At 38.4% G+C, this 18,910-nt stretch overlaps 1 protein-coding gene across 10 annotated transcripts in view; it reads right to left on the bottom strand.

Annotated features, from left to right (window-relative positions):
- The window catches only part of LOC128876996 (uncharacterized), a 99,475-nt gene that overhangs the window by 54,427 nt on the left and 26,138 nt on the right, over window positions 1–18,910 (bottom strand). Inside the window, exons 1-2 of one of the 10 annotated variants that reach the window (XM_054123887.1) lie at window positions 17,518–17,725; window positions 4,613–4,889 (exon numbers count right to left, since the gene is read on the bottom strand). The exons of 5 other annotated variants lie outside the window; for them this stretch is intronic. The gene's annotated coding sequence lies outside the window, so the exon portion shown is untranslated. 4 more of the 10 variants (XM_054123889.1, XM_054123896.1, XM_054123897.1 and 1 more) reach the window with 4 other exon arrangements.

Here is an 18,910-nt window from a genome sequence, read left to right as displayed (position 1 = left end):
GATTGTTCGAGTGACGCGCCCCTTGGAGTTTCCAGCAAAAATGGTTCCGCAGTCAAAGGGTTAAAGGAGATTGGAAGATCATTCAATTGGAATAATACGATTTCCCGGATTTGCTCGATCTTAAAATGCAATTTAAGAGAACTGAAAGTCGGCTTTTCGTTGCAGCCTCGATACAATTTTTAACTAGCTGGAAGAGTATAACAAAAGTACGTGTAAGGATTAATTGATCCGAAACTACCCGAAATTAAATATTCGTAAAATTCAAATAAATGCACCGTTCCTGTGTTAAATAATATTTTAAATGTGACAAATTCTCAAAAGGAATCCGTGATGTAGAAATGATTAAATAAGCAAAAGTGCTCGGTCTATCTATAAAGTAATTTGAAAAGGATACTTTAAATTATGACTGAATAGAAATCTTCTTAAAAACATCGTTGACGAAAGTCTATAATATTAAAGGTTAATATGCGTTTGTAACAGATTCCCTCATTACCGCGTCACGAAAAATACGACGCTGCGCTAACAATAAGTGACATCAACGCAAAGCTCTTAGACTACTGCGGCGAAATGAATATCACAAGAAATGCATCCAATTTGTAAGGCTGTCCCATTAACCTCAATGCGCGCCTCACTTTCAACTCATTAACAATGCAAATTGCAACGATGTCAAAAGATTCATTCAATTACGATTCAATACCTCTCAACGAGCCAACGAATCCCTTTGTGATTTAGTTACGGTTAGGGCAATTAAAAGATATCGACGATACCGTGCTGTGAGTTATCTCGAGCATCGCGAAACTGTGAAACGAGAAACGTTTCAAAGGTTCTAAAGCGACACATTTCCTGACATAGTGGTCTTCATCGTGCTTGGATTGGACGGTTTAAAAGTCGACTCCTGAATTAATGTATTTTTTCAGTGTTTTGTATTCATTACTCAATTTTAGTTTACGAATGAAACGTTCGTATAGCAATTAGAGTAGTTATCGATGAATTTTATTTTATCTTTCGATACAATTTATATATATATATTATATTAATTACGAATCAATTACGAATTAAAATTTTACCGCTCCAACTACAGTCTATATACGATACAAATCGGTCACGTACCGTTGCTATTCTCCGTGTAGAGATCTACGTTTAAAAAGTTCCAAGTTGTCAGTTGAAACATCATCGCAATAACTCCTTTACGTATTAAGGAAATCTAAATTGCACGTTTACGTATTTATTTTCCTTTCATTCATAAATCTCGAAAGCAATCACCCGAGGCCGAATACTCGCCCTTGCTACCTGCAGATTCCGATGACTATTTGCAAATAGGCAATCGGAGGTGAAGCAACATGCTCGTTACGAACGATCGAGGAGGAAGAACGTTTAATTAGAGGACAATCCGTTAATGGGGGCACGAGAGTGCCTCGCCTGATTCTCCGAAATATCATCAGAAAGCAAATCAAGCTCAACGACTGCCAGTCAAGTTCCTACGGACGATCGTAATCGAATAACGGTGCCACGGCTGCCATAATTTTTCCAATACGCCTTCGATATTGCGTTACCGGCTGTTATTAAAAAATTATGGAGTACAAGGGACGATCTAACGAAGAGCGAAGTTCGTTCGCGCGACTAGGGTTGCGCCAATACGTAACCTCGATCCTTCATAAAAATCAATTTTCCTCGGTAGAAACATTTTTTTACTTTACATTGCCCTCAATTGCATTTTCATTTTGTTCTGTTGTAAATAAAATTTTGGGTTTATTGTATTATGTGGATTATTTTGAGGTAGTCTGTTACATCAACTTTGACGTTAAATATTTGAAGCCACATTTACGGAGCCCTGGAAATTTGTTTACAGAAGAAAAATTCTCCAGCATGAATCGAATAAAGCACAAACTATACGAGTTGTTTTATTTCATAACGGAATACACACGCGCTCGATAACCGTTCAGCAAATTATTTGCCTTGAAAATCCTGAATAAATTCGAACAATCAACGCTTCATTTGAACATCGAATACCGTGTTCCAACAATTCCACCAATTTATCGATAAAAGGACAAATATTTGCGACGCCTACGTTTTCAGTTTCGATGTCGCGCAAGCTATCGCCTCGTTATTCGTTTAAAAATTCGGTCCGACGCAAGGTAGGGGGCAAAAACACGAGGATATTAGTATCGCCAGAAGTTCAGCATTCTGGAAAACGGTGAAAGCTCGGTCGCACATTAAATCGGACAACGGCGGGCGCACGTGTGCGTCACTTAGTCAGCAGGAATTTAAATTTCAGCTTGCTTGTTCACTGACGCGCGGTGGGCCGTTCGATCCAATATGAAAAATTACCAGACGATCCATGCGCGCGCCAAGTTGTCACGGACCTGCTCGTCATTCCATCCGACACGTGAACCGACCGAGAAATAGAACGATGAAATACCATTAATCGGCTGCAGCCAGAGATGGACGAAATTTTCAGTGGATAATAAACGACACAGTACTTTTAGCTCGGTATTTGTTCAATTATAGATGTAATTGAAGTATGCCTAACGTGTGTATGACGTATAGTGCGTCTGCAAATGTACAATGTGTGTGCCTTTATCAATTATTTAGACTGATTAAATATCATGCGAAATTTATGTGAAATTAAGTGACGAATAAAGTGTTAAACATTATAGTATATTCCCTTTTATGTATTTATGACCGTATCGTTCAAGTTCATGAAAATCCTGACAAATAACCCATTAAGGTAATTATCAATAATAAATATCAGTTGCAAATTGTGCAATCGAATTATGCTTTATGTTAGAAGAATGGAAGCCCACCTGAATGATTATTTCAACGAACATTGTGAATTTATTGTTATCTACACCCATTATTCGTCATCTATCAATTATTGTAAATAGGATTTTTAGATGCACTTCTTTTTGAAGCGCAATTAATAACGGGATTTATATCAAAGATTGGCGAAATTTGCATCTAGATGAAGAATATTAATTAACGAATAGGAGATCGTACGCTTCCTGATCAAACGCGATTCATGTTTTTTCGTGACTGGCCTCCATATTAAATACGAAGAAGTTTCTTCATTTTTAATCACGGAGTGTATAACGTAAGTATCAAAGATTGGCTAAATTTGCATCTAGATGAAGAATATTGATTAACGAATAGGAGATCGTACGCTTCCTGATCAAACGCGATTCATGTTTGTTCGTGACTGGCCTCCGTATTAAATACGAAGAAGTTTCTTCATTTTTAATCACCGAGGGTGTAACGTAAGTGATAAAATGTCAATTTGCAGAGGTCTGGATTGACGATGAGTTTACTTCAGCGAAACTTGAGCGCCTAGAGTTAAGAAGTAACGGGAGTTGAAGGAACAGTTCTGGAACTCTCGCTGCGACTTAAGCTACTCGCGTGGCGAAAAAGCATCTGCGTGTGTGAACGTGTGTAACAGTGTTGAAGGCGTCGAAGAAAGCGCCCAGTGTCAAAGTTCTTTAGAGTGTCGAAGTGGGAAGACTGCTGGAGGATGTTGCGGAGTGCACAAAGAGTGCAGAGTACATAGTTTCAGAAAAAGGGAGGGCAGAAGGGGCTAAAGGGCATGTGTACCCTTTGGTTGTGTACTTCAAGTATACACCGCGTTCCGTGACACCTGAAATGGCTCAGCTTTGAGATCTGATGAAAGTTCACGGGTAGATTTCAAAATTACACGTTGCTCTCGCGGTGGAGCCTTTTTGGGGAAAATCTCATTGACGTCGGGAAGGGTGGTGAACAAACGAAAGTTGAAAGGAATTGGAAAATTATAGATCTTTAACGCTAGATATTGGTAATTAAATGTTCTTCGGTTTGTATTGGAATTAAAAATAATCACTCTGAGGGGTTATTTTGTGATGAGTACACTGCTATAAATCATTGAAGGATATGTTTAAACGATTTCATTACTTGGTAACTGTAAAATAATCTGCATTGTGATAGTTTCAACAAGCTAGATACACTTGACGTTTGATAGAAATATTGTTGTATTACAGGATCTTTCATTATTCAAGATCCATTGGATTTCAATCAGGTTTCTAGAAAAAGCCATGTTTCACGTAAAATATTACATCTCCGTTACTAATTACCATAGAAAAAAAAGTGTTTCTTTCGAATTAGAAAAAAACAGACGTTACATTATCATACACAGTTTTTTCTGCCTCACCTTTGAAGTTGCACCTAGGACTCCTTTAATACATTGCCTTCTAAAACTACCATTTCCACGATATAAAGACACATGCAATGTTAAAATACAATATTCGTATACGCTAATAAATACACAAAATAATTTTAGAAGCTTATAAATATTCCCAGAAGCATCTGGAATTACTGGTTTCTAGAGAAAATGGCGACCTAGGACTCCTTTACCACATTGCCTGCCAAAACTATCATTTCCACGATATAAAGACACATGCAATAGTAAAATACAATATTTGTATACATTAATACTCAAAACAATTTTACTACCCGTAGGAGCTTATTAATATTCCCAGAAGGATTTGGAGTTGGTGTTCCCTAGAGGAAATGGAGTCGGGAGTAAAGGGTTGGTCCGACAGTGAACGCGTTAATGGAAACGCCAAAGTTAGGGTACATTGTATCTCACCTTAAACATTGTCGATCGGCGCGTCGTAGCGCGGCAGTGTTCTCGTCGTAATGATTTCATGCGGCGCGAAATCGTGTGCCCGAGTGCCGGGCAGATAATACACGAGGCAGGAGACCCCGACGAGGAACAGGAAAAACAGGAACACGAGGTCGAACATCAGCAGGGAGTTCAAGGTCATCAGCTGCATCGTGCGCGTACAACTTTCTCCACCATTACATACATATACGCAGCTTCTCGCACGCAAGCGCGTCGTCACCCACGCAACAAAATTTCCCACCTTGATCGAACGAGATATTTAAACTGTTAGATCACTGGCTGCCGTGATTCACGTTTCGCGCGTGACGCGATAACACGCTGCGACGATTTTCCCGAAATAATCTCTGGAGGTTTCAATAGGAATCGGTTTGGCACGATACAGGTGAAATTTGAACGTAGCGATTTGTGCGACTGTTGGGATAATATTTAGAGAGGTAGTTAGGACTTTGTTTTTTTTTTTAATAAAATGCAAATACGATGTCGCTTAGGTATCTACGACTACGCTGACGGACCTGTTTTATTATTCAAAAATTCTAAACTCTCCTTTGGATAACATTTTAATAATAAAAAATGACGTATGCAACAACGTTACTGTAATTTAAATATTTTTTAGGGAAGGTAGTGTCAAGATAACGTTCTCATTATCGTTCATCGCGCAACCTGCACTAATTTAACACGTTAACCTGACACAAGAGCGTTCGAAAATCATCCAAGTCTCCACAGGTATTCACGGAGGAACGTAATCGATAACGATTTCAATTATGCCGTATTAATTTCGATGGCAAAAGTACCATCCATAACTGCCGATATCACAATACGCAACGCGCAAATAGCCTATTATGCTAGGCGCGGTATTAACCTCTCACGCATAACTTGGTATCGATAACCTTCCAGGGAAATCCAATTACGCCTCGATACGCGGTTCAACGTTTCAGCTGCTCAGCCGTTTATTTTGGATGACTGCTAAAGTTTCCCTCGGCTATTTATGGCTAGTATGTCTCCATGAAAGTAATTAAATGAAAATTTTAAATAAAGTAGAATTATAAGCGAAGTGATGAATGTATTTTTGGCGGAGATAATCAATATCGCCCAAACAATTTCCTCCATTCCATTATTAAATATAAAATAACAATTCGCTACACTAACGTACAGTCTCCGGTAAAAGGGAACAATGAGGGTATTATGCTATATTTTTTAATTTTTAATGGAAATCGAGAAAGGCGGTTTTCATCTTTTATGATTCTGTTCAAATGTTTAATTGCTGCCTGCATTTATATATATATATATATATATATATATATATATATATATATATGTGTGTGTATATATATTGGATTGTCCAGAAAGATAGTGCCAATTTTTAAAAAAAAATCAAAGACACATTTGAATGTTAATATATATTTATTGAATTCGATAGGTAACGTTTTGTTTCACAACCTTTCCACTTTTTAATGGATGTACACATGTTATTTGTTTTCAACAATTCCGATATATTCAGACCTGTACCACCTACCAAAAATCGACACGGACTTTTCAAACAAATTAATATATATGTATATATAAATAATAAATCATCAACACGACATCAATCTCTAATTGATCAGAAATATCGATCGGGATAAATTGTGAAAATGTTTGGCGACTAAAGGCGGTTCAAGGATACTTCAATCGATCCTCCACACCCGACACACCGTTCCCTAAATCGAAAAGACCAGAGATTCCGCTCTTTGGAAACACAATAGACTCTAGCCATTAGTTGCAGCGGCAGTGATACGGCGAAAAGAAGAACGTTTGGGTGCAGGGGACAGTATCGGCATCGATCGGCGATTAGATGCGTTCAACCTGCAGAGAATTTCTGTGGTAGACTCGCTTTTACTTGGTTTGAGTCAAGGATGCATTCAGTAATATGAGACTTGTCAGAAAAATGTACACTCGTACTTCGGAGCATGAGAATGCACCATAGTAATACACGACGTAAATATTAATGATTACAGTTTGTTGTAGGTAGTGGATGCTTTTAAGCTTTCGTAAGTTACTGAAGGGAAGTGAAGCCTTTAGAAAGTGTCGTAATATTTTTTGACCGAGTGAAACTAGAACCGAAAAAATTATTTCAGAAATAAATTTTCTTTGGAAAGTACTATGCAGAAGTCAACATGGATAATCAGTAGACGTTCGAATGATGTTGCTGAGAAAACAATTTTTTTTAATAGTTATAGTATGAACGAAACGCGAGGTTTGATAGTAACATATTAAGAATTTCACTCTCTTTTTGTAACTAACACCCACAGACATTTGTTAACAGTGGTAAATGGTGGTGGATAGGACCATCATTGTTTGGAATGCCATCCCCGGCACATTTATCGGCAGCGAGCGTGCAGCGTTCAAGTTTGGACGTGTTTGCGGTGTCTGTCGGGGTTATGATGGATCGAGGAACAAAGAACGTGCATTAAGTTTTGCGTTGAAAATGGGAAAATTGGGGCAGAGACTTTGCAGATGCTGGGTGTTCTTTTTTGGTGGCGATTGAACCAGTAATGTATCAGCTGATATAATGATTCAGAAAGGCCAAGAATAGTTGGTCAACTTTCATTATTCAGAAGATTGTTGACGTGGTAAACAACCCTTTCGTGCTGAGTAATTTTGTCTAATAAAATAGTACACTTTTTTAGTGGTCGACGATTCTAAATTGTAATTAATGGTAAAAACAAAATAATAGTAATCTTTTACGTTATAATATCTTGGATTTGGAGTCGTAGCATGTATGCAATTTCATAAGAAAATTATATAATTATTGCAAAGTACCGGGTTAAACATAAAAGTCTATAGTGTCACTTGTTAGATATATTAAAAAACAGAACTGGACCATATCTGAGAATAAATTAATGTACCAAGAAACGATTCGGGCAAAACGTTCTTTAAATTTAGAAATTTACAGAGACGAGAAAATTATTGCTATACATCAGTCTCCCTATTCCCCAGATGTTGCCTCTTGCGAATTTTTTCTATTACCCGGAATCGAAATGGAGCTAAAAGGGAGAAGATTGTTGTCGTTGACACAGTTAAAGCGAACGTGACAGAAGAGCTCAACAGCCTCTCAGTGGGAGGCTTCCAGCGATGTTTTCAAAAGTGAGAGAAACGTTGGAGCAAGTGCATACATTATCAGCAAGACTACATTCGAGCAGACCATTAGCGTTTATCTTAGACATACCAGACACCTTATTCTAAACATAAACTTTCAGTCAAAAAGAAAAGCAAGAAATAAGCATCGACCCTAATGCAACTGAAAGTATGCTTAAGTATAATACAAGCATCAACGTGTTCGTAATTTTCTAAAATCATACTTTAGCTTTCATTTGACTCGATTTCAGAAACTTCCGTATGAACTATTATTTTATATCTGACGAATCATACGGAATGCGTCGAACGTTAATTTTTAGAAAATCGGTGTCACGAATATTTTCACTACGTTCATTCAGTAAGAAATCGTTCCAGATTTATTAACGGCCTCCAGGAAACACGGTTTATTTCCAGCGATACGGAGGAAAATGTGCGACTTTGATCGACGTCTTGTTAAGCCACTTGACATTATTTCACCGGCGTTCGACGATCTCGTATTTCTGATTCGCTTAGTCATTGACGAGGACTTAACGTCGGGTTAAAACTGATTCGACGACGTTTATTTCAGAATCCTGTATAATTATGGGTCTCGAGATGCGTAAGACACGATTCTAATCAGAATTAATTTCTTGTGAAACGTTTCCTACATTCCCATAATTATACATTCACTTCCACGCGAAAAATTGAACACCTATAGTATGGCGAAAAAAGTATTTTTATTCTTCTACATCGTAGAATATTAAAAACCACAAAACCTTGAATTAAACTTTGTTACCATTGCTTTTTCGATACAGCAGACATTTCACAAGATATGAACTCGCTATTAAATCAATAACACGAATAATATAATTACCCGAAAGGGTGAAAGGGTGCTTCCACCCATAGGACCGTTTTTCCAATGCAGAAATGAAACATAATGACGTTATTAGGATCATTTGATTTACAATCTCTACATTGAGCCGCATTTCGCGTAATTTCAATTTTTTTTTTTAAATTCCCTTAATTTTTAACGAAACGTTGCATTAGCATGAATCTCTATACTTTCTAAATATTAAAATGTATTCGATTTCCGGCGATATTAATATCCGTTCACTCGAAGTTCCAATTGGAACAGCGCGTTAATTAGGATTCCGATGGACAAGCTGCAGCAGAAGTGAAATGCGCACGATACTTTTAGTGCATATGCTCGATCATAATGGCCGTGAATGCGCTGTCATTATCAGCCATATCGTGGTTGCTCTGGCTAAGCGTATAGATTTGATCGAACAATTCTCCACTTAAGCAAAACCAATTCTCTGTGATCTACATCGCGATTACCAAGGGAGATTAAAGGATGATAATTTTGCAGTCTTAAAGAAGTTATTATTTATCCACGTTTCGACTACTGCTTTATAGTTATCCCCGGAACTTGTGAATGTTACTACGAATTTACTAAATTTACATTTAAAAGAAGTTGCTAAAAGTGAAGATATAAAAAGATACAGCGTTATTGCACTCCGTGACAAAGATTGCGCGTATCTTTCAATATCTCTTGTAAGAGATTTATTATTTTCATACTGCATCCCATACAATATAACTATAAAGATTATCGACAATTTACCATCACATAACTAAATAGGATTAGAAAATATAAATATTAATCGAGTTTCAAGACGAGATCAAGATAAATTCAAAACTAATTAATCACAAACTTCAAACAAGTATGAAAATAAAATGAAATACTGCGTCATTAATCTTGTCATCGTGCAAAGACAAAATTTGCATGTGATTTGTCGTTTACTGTTAGTAGCGGCTGAAGAATTAATCGATTTAATTATAATTTTCTAACAAGTTATGCCAGTGTAAACCGACTTTATGATCGGTTTCTTTTTCTTCCATTTGATAGGCAGATCTTTAATTAAGTTCCTCGACTAATTTTGATCTTTAACGATGCGCGCTTCTCGTTAGGGAAAAATGTTACACTTGAAGAACTTAACTTTCGCGAAACTTTGCGTAAACTAAGTTAAAAGTTGATGTCCAACTTTACCCTGTATAATGGCACGATGCACTAAGGACAGTGATATTTCGAGCAATAGATATCCAAGAAAGAATACATAACAGAATGCATGAAACAATTTTAGTGTCTTCGTTATTTTATTCGTTTATATTACGTTTTCGACTAAAATAATTATTTCATGACTCGCTGTAAGAAATTCGCTCGAGTATCGCACAAGAGTGCTGGAGAATTGACGACACATTCTGCAGAACTGATCTTTGGGAGAATTTGAACTTCATCGTCCCAAATGGAAGTGCACGAATGCACAATTAGAAAAATGCTCGAGAGAGATCACGTTGACATACGATATGTCATGAATCGTGGTTCAAACGTCCTGCTGAGGACAGAAAAACAATGGGATGGTATAAAAATAGAATATAGCGCGCTGGAGAGCTAATATTGACATTGGTAAACGTATGAAAAGGAAAGATGTCATTTTGTTTAAATATTGTCTGAATCCTTGTTTCTGCAATCAATACTATAGATCTCGAATAGAATAAAACAATCAACCAAAGTAATTGAATAATAAAGTAACAAAGTATAGGTTTCAGCAGTGCAAAATCTCTAAATCTCAATGAATCACCATTTTCGTATCTAAACAAACGTAATTTGTATCGTAGATTTTCTCAAAAGGAACTCCACGTAAAAAAGGTATAATAACAAAGATATAAACGTAAAGAAGTTACATTTTGTGTATGTGTGTTCTGCAAGGATTAATAAAAAATTGTTCTTCCCGGAGAACAAATGTCTAGAGAACAAAAACGAGTCGATTTAATGATTAAATTTCTACTTCTGCTTGGTAATGAAACCAGGGTAGAAATGACCTTCTGCCATAAGACTTAGAGGCAAGAAGCGAATAAAGCGAACGTCAGACATTATGCTCTGTTTGCCAGCTGTTCCGTGTCTTTTACCTGCAAGCCACGATGACTGTATTTTTGTGTAACCAGAAAAAGTATGCGCGCACGTGACAATACACATTTCAATGTATTTGCGATTTTCTGTCCATTTACCGCTGTCCCACGTAATTTTACACTTTACCGTCTATGATTGGTTAAATAATGATGGCGATGGTATCTTACATTCAGAAAGATGTTTTCTAGAATTTCTATAATACTTTTTCTTCACATTCATCATGATTGTTTAATGTTCGTCATAGTTGACGATGTCCATTGGGGTTTTGAGGTTGATGTATAAAATTGTATTCTTTGAAACGATGCCAAGTAGAAAATACCACCGATTATCTTGATTCAATATCTAACTCTAATGATGTTGTTAGGACGTCATAATATACTTTACAAATAGAACATTCTTGATTCAATAGCGTAATAAAGCATAAAACAAAAGATTTTTATTGGAATAGTTTGAAGTATAAAATACAATATGTTTAATTAAATAGCCTGCAGCACAAAATATAATAGGTTTATTTCTATAGTCCAAAGAATAAATCATTTTTACTCAAATAATCTCAAGTACATAAAATTTTGTTAATTTATTCTCGAGGATAAATATCGTCTATTTAAATCGATATTTTCTAAACGTTGAAATAATTTCAATTCTGCTATATTACGAATAAACTAAAAATAAATTAAACAAATAAACTACCTCCAAATAATACCTCGTTATTTTCACTATCTTCGATATAAGGAACTGCCTTTTAAATACTTAACAAAAAAATATTATATTATTTGCAAAGTTTACGCGTACGATTTAAAGGTAAAATAGACTGTTTACTGTTTACTGTCTGGAATAGTATGTTACGCAGCTTCGCCTCATAAGACACGAGACAGAAATAAACCGCGAAACAACGGCGTATTACCGATATAAAGCAACATCCTCGCCATGTGTCGATGCCCGTTCCTGTCAACAAGCTCCTGTTCCGCCGTATTCGTATCTTCCCAGTAACCTCTATTCTCCAACAACTGTACGACGGCATAGTCCCGCGGAAAAGGAATCAGACGCGCGCGAATTTTCTGGAAAACATTCAGAAAAGTATGAGACGTGTCGCATTACGCGTTCAATATTGATTTCCCTTTCCGCGTCCAACACCTGCCTGCCGTGTCACGCTTGTCGTCAAAATAAGCTTCGAGCACCCTACTATATTGTCAATTCTGTCAAACGACGAAAATCGTGGTGAAAACGTGTTCGGTGATTGGTGCTTTTGATTTATTAATTTTAGGGAACACGTAAAATTCTGAAGTTTCGTTAAATTTTCTTATCCTGAAAGATAGAGAAACAAAAACTATATGAACAAAATGTAAAAGACGACTCGAATTACATGAAAGTTTGTATTTGGAAGTTTTTGAGCTCGCTAATTACGAATCTGAACTCGGAATAATAAAATTAAAAATGTACGTTTATACCTCTTCTAGAATTTGTCAATTAAAATTTTCACTGAGAATATAATGAAATATTGAAATATATTACACTTGTATAAATTGATTCATAGGCTTTTCCTTGCGTTCCAACTTAACGAGAATGATGGACGCGTGTCGAACTGTCCGAAATATCGTGGAAACTATACTAACAGAAATTTTTGATGGATGTGGCGAATGGAATAATCTAAAATCATCCGACCATTTCCTCGGCTCGGAAAGTAGATATCAACTTCGAAAGTTAGAAGAAACCTATCTGGAAGTTAAACAGACTCAACTCGGTTATCCTTGATAGAAGCTTGAAGCTACCGAACCAAGTTCAAATAATAATTTTCCTGGTAGAAGAGGCTCGATCATAAATGACGTTTCGCTTAATGTTTGCGACGTGAATTCGTTCGCCCGCGGTCGTGCTTATTGCTTAGCCCGATGCTGATGTTCCGAAAACATTGCTCGATGGACTACCCTACACAATCACTTACGCGACTACTTAAAATTTCCCATTGAGATGGTCTACAAAGAGAACGTGCTCTTAAAACTAGAATTATGCAATCTTCGCTTTATTGCGGTGAAATGTATCTGCATACATATCCGATGCATTTAAAAACACCGTGTTATCGAGTATTCGTCATTTTCGATGCATTTCGGATAGGGGCGGGAGAATTCGCCCCTCAGAACCGAATGAACGCAACGAAGATTAAGGTTCGCTGTATTATGCGAACGGGTCGATAATTATGCCGGATCTACGTGCACCGCTATGGAACAGATGACAAATGGTTTCTCCTTGCTTTGTCTGAATGCGGTTCATTCCAATTTCACGGTGCAAATGAGTATTACCCGACGAAAAACAAGCATCCAACGGGCAAATTGAATTTTCCCATCCAGCGTAAAACGGATTTTAATGCAACGGCGGTCTCGTTATTTAACGTTTCAATTTTTCATTTTCTTTTCGGTGTACGGATTAGGATGCAAACTGAATTCCACGTGTAAAATCTGTGTTGGTTTTTCAGAATAGAAATCAAAGACTCTCCTAGGAGTCAATTGACCGTGACTGATTTGTAGACTCATTGTTGTCCCGTTATTTTCAATATTTTTTTATGCAAAATATTTTATTTTTACGGTTAAAGACTTAAGATAAAAAAAAAATAATCCAAATACTATCTAAAACCAAGCTCTGGTTGCAACCTCTTCGTTAGTCTCTCGTTAACATAAAATAATGAACGCTGGTAATAAAATATTTCACGTGAAATTTACTTTTATCCTGGATTTATTTGTACTGTTGAATGTCATAATTACTCCTTACGTATACTTAATTTTGACATATTTACATGTAACGAACAGGAGGTTCCAAGGGATATCCCCAAATAGAGATAAATCTCGATTTCGAGATTACTTGCTTTCCAAAACCATATATACACTTTTTTTTAGAAATAATTAGGTGCCCTTGAAACGTTACTTGCCTCCGTTTCCAGCTATGAGGATTCAAAAGTAAACAAACGGGCGAATAGACTCGTTAAATAGACATTGAAAAATGTTTTTTGGTGTTCGTCGGGGGTGCCGCTATTATTTAATTGAACCGTCGAAGCAAAAAGTCGACGTTTCCCGTCGCGTTTAACACGAGCCGGTGCATACTGAAATTTCCAAGCGGCGTTTCAGCACTTCCGCGGTCGTTGCTCGTTAGCAAAACGCTAAAGCAGCAACGTGCCTCTTCTTATGGAGGTTCGAGTAGAGCGGAAGTGTAAAAAGCCAACGGGAAAGAGGAAAATGGAGGAACGGTCGCGGAGTCGTGGAAACGCGGACACGCAATTATTCCCTGGAATGCCAACCCCCCTTTTTCCAGCAAACGTTGACCACCGTTACAAAGGGAAAAGTGAAAACGAGACTCGACTTTCAACCCCTGAAAATTAAATTACAGTAGCCGATCCTCGTCCGACAGCAGCTCGAGGAACAACGTCGGGGAGCGGATTACAAGAATCACGGAAACCAACTGTTTGTTTCCGAGATTTTCCTTTTCTTTTCGTTGAAATCGTGAAATACTTCAACGGAGACCGATGCTAGGATCGGAAAGATTCGAAGGGAATCGAGTCGCAGCGAGGGAAATGGATTGGAAATCAACTGCAATCGTTGATAAAGTGGAGGGGAGAAATCGAAGCATCTAAGTAGTAATTGAAAAACTTCCCCAAGTTATTTCCGCGGAAAATGTATATCCCTGGCGTGATCAAACAGAGAGATATTTATTTATACTTTACCGATGCGATCCTGCAACCAGAGAAAATAAGAAACATTGACTCTCCGTGAAGGATTTATTACGTGACTTTCCCATTTACGGTTTCTCATAAACGTGACACGATTGGGTCCTTCTTTATGCCAGGACAATTTGTTATCGGTGATAAACGAGGGAAGACGAATTTGCATAGGTTACCGTAAACCTAAGAGAGGTTACAGTAAACCTAAGTAAAGTGGCTCCATTTGTCGTAACGCATTAATAAAAGGGAGAGATTCGATTAAAGAACAAATGGACAATGCCTCGACGAAGAATGCGCGAACCAAGTGCATTATTAAAGGAACAAAAGAAAACTGCATTCCGAATAATTAATGCAACGTCGGGACAAAAAGAAATCGTCGATTGCTCATTTTCCAGAGGGACTCGCGTTTCAGTTCCCGCGGTTTTTGCTTTATACGCGTTCCCGATTATCCGCGAATGTTTCAGGGAAATAATTTCACAGGAAAAAGCGTTATCGACGGCGTATTCGTAAACGAAAGCGGATGAAATCCCGACAGCCCTGGGCCATTATTCCGTAGAAATAATCGGGCGATCGAAGGTATCGTCGAATGCATCTCCGTACCTCCCTCCAATGGAAAAGAGAAGATATTTGCATCGCCTACAGGGACTGTCGAACAATCGACGTCATAAAAAAACATTGAGAATAATTTTCTTTGACGAACGGTGTCTGGTTGTCGAACGCTGGCTTTTAATGAAGTACTCGGATCGATAGTTCGACGAAGACGACTTAACAAAAGCCTCGCGAGTCCTGATGACACTTCCTGGAGGCGCGTGGGGAAATTTACGCTACTCTAGTCGCAGGATCGCGCGAATTGTTAAAAAGAAGCGACAATGCGATGCTGTGTCTTAAAAGTGGGAAACACAATGAGAGTAAATCACAGCAAGACATAGTGCGCATCTGCCTTTAAGAAAACGTTTTACTATATTCCTGAAAAACTAGGAATTCTCTCGAGAAGATAATAATAAGTAAATTAACCCTGTCGAGGGCGAGACATTTTGCTAGCCTTAGCAGACCGAGCAATTTATTTGAACGTTTCATTAGGTGAACCCTACTACGCCGGAGACACAGGGCTCCTTTCAATTTCACGGCGAGGTGCTTTGGAAAAATGCTCGCCCTTTGTTACACGCGGCGTTCTCGATTCTTTGAAACGCGACGCGGGCGAATTTATACCGTACTAATTAACGCGACGGCAGATTAGTATGGTCGAGCGAATGATACGCGCTGCCCGTCAAACGGAGCAAGCAATAAACGCGGTAGTATTCATTCGCAGCTTCGGGGCCGTTAATAGCGCGAAAAATCAATTTACCCGACACCCGTTACAATTAATTTACGCACCTACGAATCTCCACGGCAACGTTATCGAGGAATTACATCAGAAATAATAAATACGAGCGAAAATATATTTACAGATGTTCTTTCATTCAAATAGCATTTTGCCATACTCTGATTTTTAATGTTTTATTTATTTTTATTCATTTGAAAACGAAAGATACATTTATATTCCTTTACGTGCGTGTGAAATTTATTATGTATAATTGAGGGTATCAACGTTATAAATAATATATATCTAAAATACACACACAGTAGCAGCTATCGTAATTGCATCGCCTCAAAAATAATACCTACTTTACTTTCGCACAAACAGTGCGAAGTTCTATGATCACGGTGTAAACTTTAAATAAATTCATCGCTACGGTAAACTGACTTATATCATCTTACTTTTGTCCCTGCTCGAAATTCGGCACGCAGGTAGTACTGTCTCGTTAATTATAATTAAATCCGGTGTGGTAAGCTTGGGCACCACTGTCTCAACACCTCGCTTCCAAGCGACTGAACAATTCCGATTCGCGCGGGACTTCGGTTCCACACTTCGCGTTGAAAAGAACCGGGCGATTAATGCCACGTTGAACTCTGAACTTCCCACCGTGGAATTCATAACAGCGCGTCGCGTATTTCGCGAAAGAAACCCTTCGTGGAATTGCATCCGTCGAAGGGTCTTCCCGGGAAAACATGGAAATCGCGCGACACAAACGCAATCCGCGTGTCTATAAATTAGGTCGTATTTCATAACCGGGGGATCGATGGGACCTATTGAAAGCGATGGACCATTAAACGGAATAATGCTCGAAATATTAAGCGTAGAAATTAATTCCGCGCCTCTATATTCAATAATTTATAACTCTAGTTTAAATAGATACACTTGCTCGTCATTTTGGTACGTTAACCTCTTGAGGGATGGTTTTATATCAAAATTACTATTGCTTACGAATAAAAATAAAGACGAGTAAAAATAAAGTCGATTATTACTGGTTTAATGAATTAAAAAATGTCATATCTTTTTACAAAGGACTGGGAGATTCTGTGGTGGATCACTACGTTCAAATGTGCACCTCGAACACCCGCGCTTTTGTTATTTGGTCCAGCGACTGGGCTAAGTTGAAATTGCTATAAAATTTCATTTTCCCGCGCTCTATATAGTCCAGTCACTCTAAATTAAAGTGCACAGGACGTTATGAAAATATTCTTTTCAAGCAGACCTTTCGCACATACTTCTATTAAGTCTTTAAATGTAATATAGAAAATTTCCCACGGTTATACCGATGTTTTACATCATTCGGCAAAATGTGAGCGATCAGATTTCGTGAATATCTCAGAGACTATCGACATTACTGCGATAATAGCTGTTATCAAAAATGTAGATAAAGAAATTTTCTAAAAAATTGCATTACGTATTTTTCCCGTATAGTCAACAGCTCACGTGTACAACGCCATGTCCGGAAGTCAATGTTCGCGTGCACCATAGTTCACACCTTTCCTGTAGTAAATTTCCTTAGCTACATTTCCGATAACAACAATTTTCGCGGTACACCCAATAGTTTCTAAGATATTTACAAAAAGTAGATCCCTCGCGCCGTGAAAAATCTGTACAATTGTATCTGAGTTATTTCACAAATAATTCGTAACGACTAAATAAAAGCGTACGCAAAATAGAAGCTTGACAAAAATATATCCATAAGGAAATCTAAAGTGTATCAGCAGCCCCAAGGCAACGTTTCCTGATTTTACCAACACCGTCAGCAGCCTCAGCGAAAATTATTCCCACGATTTCAATTATTTCCACGACGACGTGCACTGAACTGCCTGTCTCTGTCAAAACTGTTTAAAAAATCACCAGGACGACCAGATCGCGGCCCGTTCGCGAGACTGATCTTCCACGGTTAGATTCCGCAGGTAGGGCTTGCTCGCCGCGTGGATACTAGATGAGTACTGAGGCACGTCAACGGGTACCGGGATTCAACCCCCTTCTACGTATGCCTTCTCATCCCTCTTTCGTCCTACCTTCCACCTCTCCGTTCCACTCCCTCATCAAACGCGCATCCACCCACGCAACTGTTGCGCCCCCGCCCATTAGTGATCGTCCCTTAGCATTTTGCAACTCCTTAAAATCCCCCTTCCATCCTCGAGCGCGTGAGCTTTCGACGAGCGCGTGGCAATGATCCAGTCACGTGGGATCGATCGATCGGGATTACGGGAGCGTTACCATAGAGGGAATGTAACGGTCGTGTTAACCCTAACTCTCTGACACCTGGAGAGGATGTTCGCGGCATGATGTACGAGTCGATGGCTATCGGACTATCCAAGTTTAGGGTTGTTTGTGCGTTTATGTACGGTGGAGGATTTTTAAAGGACTTTTGTGTTTGCTTGTTTTAGATTCGTCAGGTGTTGACTCCGATTCTTTGGCATTTAGGCCAGACTTTTTGGAACACGATTTTTAAAGGACTTTTGTGTTTGCTTATTTTAGATTTGTCAGGTGTTGACTCCGAATCTTCTTCGGTGAAGTGATCTATTATATTATATAGTTTTTAATTATAAATTCAGAAAAACCAGTTCGGTAGTTTTGATGTTAAAACGAGCACAGTGCGAAAACTCACGCTACCATTCCTACAGAATGGAAAATAATTATCGACCTCTGACACACTACGCGAGCTACACGCACCAACAGTAATTATGTTTCATTAGAAAGTGGACGGAACGTTCCTTAAAACGTATCCTCGTTTAAGTATACGCGAAGCTGGAGGAAGACAACGAGTAATTAGCAGGAAAAGCTAAAACGAATTGCCGATCCCGTTTAACTAACTTGCCACTTCGACTAATTGGCTGTCTCTCTCGAGTCCAGGAAACCGAGATATTGCCTCTACCTTTGTTGTCGTTTCGCTCGGACGACATCCGCGAATTTCGTCGCTAGCTGACTGGACTCTTCTCTTCGTTAAATCTGGGTTAATTGCTCGAGCGGGAAGTTCAGACTCGACTTGCTTTCGCAGTCATTAAATGCACGCAATCGCATAATCTATGTATCCACGCGGGGGATCCGAGAGAGATTTGTGCTGGTGCTATAGTCGAATCAAAGTGGCTGCTCATGGCCGTTTTCCTTGGCTGTGATTTACGTCAGAGATGTGCA

The sequence above is a fragment of the Hylaeus volcanicus genome, chromosome 5 (genome assembly GCF_026283585.1).
Source record: "Hylaeus volcanicus isolate JK05 chromosome 5, UHH_iyHylVolc1.0_haploid, whole genome shotgun sequence".
Classification (NCBI taxonomy): domain Eukaryota; kingdom Metazoa; phylum Arthropoda; class Insecta; order Hymenoptera; family Colletidae; genus Hylaeus; species Hylaeus volcanicus.
The sequence above is the reverse complement of the archived record's forward strand: the minus strand, read 5'-3'. Positions and strand labels throughout refer to the sequence as shown.